The 3874-nt window shown below is 48.4% G+C and overlaps 1 long non-coding RNA gene across 1 annotated transcript in view; it reads right to left on the bottom strand.

Annotated features, from left to right (window-relative positions):
* Positions 1-250: 250 nt before the first annotated feature.
* LOC125757995 (uncharacterized) overlaps positions 251-3874 on the bottom strand; it is a 38741-nt gene continuing 35117 nt past the window's right edge. The window contains exon 2 of the long non-coding RNA XR_007415678.1: positions 251-1080. This is a non-coding gene — a long non-coding RNA (uncharacterized LOC125757995). The remainder of the gene's footprint in view (positions 1081-3874) is intronic.

Genomic DNA, 3874 nt, shown 5'->3' with positions numbered 1-3874 from the left:
GAGGAGTTGTGATTCTTTAGTGTGCGAACCGTTCGGGTCTGAACACAAAACCATACACTTTGTTTAGTCATGAATATCTTGCGGTTCAAACTAACATCCCCGTAACAAAAATAAAGGCCACCCAAAATTCCCATTAAAACACCTCCTATGGGTCGTGTTCAGACCTATCAGCACATGTCCAGACCTATCACCTCACTAAAAGATGGACCCGAAGAAGTGCACAAGTAACTTTTCAGGCAGACAGTAAGAGTGAGAAGCAGATAAATCCAGCTTTTATAGTTTGACACACAGGAACACGTGACTGATTGCTTGCATGGTTCACTTCGTAACACAAACACATTGCACGATGCACAACACATAAAACAATTAGCACCTAGAACCGCTCCAACACTGCAGATACACATCTAAGGACAACATTGTTCGCTCAAACGCTACACAGTCACCACAGAGCACAACAAACGGCAAAACAGCTCAGATGCAATAGAACATGTACGACAGCGATGAAGAGGCAATGAAAATTGTAGCTACTGAGTGTATCATCACTCTCGCCTTTGCAGTTCGCTGAAAGTATCAACATAGAGGTAATATCTGGGGTTTAACGTCCCAAAACCACGATATGATTATGAGAGACGCCGTAGTGGAGGGCTTCGGAAATTTCGACCACCTGGGGTTCTTTAACGTGCACCTAAATCTAAGTACACGGGCCTCAAACATTTTCGCCTCCATCGAAAATGCAGCCGCCGCGGCCGGGATTCGATCCCGTGACCTTCGGGTCAGCAGTCGAGCGCCATAACCACTAGACCACCGTGGCGGGGCATCAACATAGAGGTACGCATTTGGCTGCGAACACAGGACACACACAAGTGGCATGTGCTAGATGCAGCGAGCGGACACTTTTCATGTTTGTGTACGATGAGCATGTGCCATATGCAATTTACACCTGCATGGAATTACCTGCAAAGCGAACGATGGCATGAAACACACGCAATCGACAGCACCCAACGTTCACGTACACAGCACACTTTGCATTTTTTTCATTGGCAATCGCACACGTTGATTAGATCTGGAAGCTAGCCCCACCTTACTTCCTTTCGATGAATATTTCGACGGATGCCGATTAACACTGGTACTAATCACAATAACATCCAAATAAACTCCTTTTATGCAGCTGGCGACTAGGCCACTGCTCCCACTTCGTCACTTCATGCAGGTGTCATGTTTACATCGAACAGACATGAAGACGTCAAATTGTCACTGCCTTTTTTTCAGCCAACCAGTGACAGATACGTGTAACAGCACTAGCGAAATAGCTCACGTGAATGTTTTGCTGGTACGAGTCGTTTTAACACCAGCTGCAGACAGAATTGGTGATCAAAGAGTACCTAAAGGAGCGTCTAGGCAGACTAATTGGGTAATACGTGTCAATTTTGTTTGCATTAAAATGAAAAATCATGGAAAATAGGTATGCCACAAACGATAGAATGAACGAAGGCAGATCTGCAAGGTAGTGGAAAGCTTTGATTTGGGCAACTGCCAGCTTTTGTAACATGACCGCAGCTAGCCTGTGAGGGCAAACTGTCAGCAAAGTTTCGAGCAAGTTAGGGTGCCAGTTGTACGTCATCGGATTCTACATCGAACTCACAATTTTGGTTAGAGTATTGCTTTACCGTTCTCTTACATGCATAGGGCTTTTGATTATAAAATGGAAGTTTGTAGATAATTAAAGCATTTCTCCTCCACATGACCACCAGTAAGCAGTCTCTGTGGTTGGACACCAGCAAGAAGTCGCTCGCATCACGACTTGCTTTATCTGAAATTTTGTTTGCATTATTTCCACATGATAGAAATGAAGGCTACCTGAAGTTGTCATTCATGACTCAGCATTCTCGGGCATATCTAACGCAGCACTCTATGAAAGCAGAATGTTCAAAGTGCACAAAGAACTTTAAACAAACTATACGCGAGCTAAACAGCAAATTCAAGTTTGATGGAGCTTCTGTATCGAGATGGCTGATACACAAGAAAACTGCACTGGCAGCGCACATGTACGGCACGCTTCAGAGCACACACACGCCGCAAAGAACACTTTTACGTCTAGCACCGCTGCAGCAAATCGCAGGCTCATACCTCGACTTGCATCTTGTGAGCAGACTTCGTCAACTGAGGATACGATCGAGCACTTCAGACGCGACGCGACGCGCTCACCACAGCGCATCGCAAGCGGCAAAGCAGCGCACTCGTAGCAGAACATGTGCAATGACGGCAATAAAACTTATCGCTGTTGAGTGTATCATCACTCCGTACTTCACACAGGACTGGCAATACACGTACGCATTTCGCGGGAATGAACCCCGAACACGGAGCACATACAAATCGCATACGCTGTTTGCGGCGATCGAACACTTTTGACGCTCTTGTACGATGAGCATGTGACACACAGATTACGCCTCCATATGATGACATTCTAGTTCCCAAAGCAAAGCGAACGACAGTACGAAAGACACGAAATCGGTGGCCTCCGATCCTCGCGTAAACACAAGCACACCCCGTCGGTTTCCGTCGGCGATCGCAGGCACCGAGGAGGGCAGGAAGGTAGCGCCGGCTTGCTACCTTTCGATTAATATCTCCGTGGATGATGGTTAACTCTAGCACTAATCACAATAACACCCAAATGAACTTTTTTTTACGCGGCTGCTAGGCCTCGGTTCTCGCTTCGTCGCTTCACCCGGGTACAGTGTAACCCGGGCGCCATGTTTCTCGACGAGCAGGCGTGAAGACGTCATCCGAGAAAGCGAGCGGAACCGCGCTGCCACCGCACGTCCGTTTCCGCTCCGTTTTTCGTGTTCCGTTCCGCCTCTCGCGAAGTGCGGAGGCGGCGGCCGTTTTTCGTAGCCAAACTCGCCGGTCCCGCTCGCTTTCTCGGTCGCTGATTGGCAGAAAAAAAAACGGTGACCTATGACGTCTTCACGCCGGCTCGTCGAGAAACATGGCGCCCGGGTGAAGCGACGAAGCGAGAACCGAGGCCTAGCAGCCGCGTAAAAAAAAGTTCATTTGGGTGTTATTGTGGTTAGTGCTAGAGTTAATCATCCACGGAGATATTCATCGAAAGGTAGCAAGCCGGCGCTACCTTCCTGCCCTCCTCGGTGCCTGCGATCGCCGATGGAAACCGACGGAGTGTGCTTGTGTTTACACGAGGATCGGAGGCCACCGATTTCGTGTCTTTCGTGCAGTCGTTCGCTTTGCTTTGAGAACTGGAATGTCATCATATGGAGGCGTAATCTGTGTGTCACATGCTCATCGTACAAGAACGTCAAAAGTGTTCGATGGCCGCAAACAGCGTATGCGATTTGTACGTGCTCCGTGTTCGGGGTTCATTCCCGCGGAATGCGTACGTGTATTGCGTGTATGTTGGTGCTTTGGGTGAACGGCCAGTCCTGTGTGAAGTACGGAGTGATGATACACTCAATAGCGATAAGTTTTATTGCCGTCATTGCACATGTTCTGCTACGGCTACGAGTGCGCTGCTTTGCCGCTTGCGATGCGCTGTGGTGAGCGCGTCGCGTCCGAAGTGCTCGATCGTGTCCTCAGTTGAGGAAGTCTGCTCACAAGCAGCAGTATGAGCCTGCGATTTGCTGCAGCGGTGCTAGACGTAAAAGTGTTCTTTGCGGCGTGTGTGTGCTCTGAAGTGTGCCGTACATGTGCGCTGCCAGTACAGTTTTCTTGTGTATCAGCCACCTCGATACAGAAGCTCCATCAAACTTGAATTTGCTGTTTAGCTCGCGTATAGTCTGTTTAAAGCTCTTTGTGCACTTTGAACATTCTGCTTTCATAGAGTGCTGCGTTAGATACGCCCGAGAATGCTGAGTCATCAATG

The sequence above is a fragment of the Rhipicephalus sanguineus genome, chromosome 4 (genome assembly GCF_013339695.2).
Source record: "Rhipicephalus sanguineus isolate Rsan-2018 chromosome 4, BIME_Rsan_1.4, whole genome shotgun sequence".
Classification (NCBI taxonomy): Eukaryota; Metazoa; Arthropoda; class Arachnida; order Ixodida; family Ixodidae; genus Rhipicephalus; species Rhipicephalus sanguineus.
This window is presented reverse-complemented; position numbering and strand designations above follow the sequence as displayed.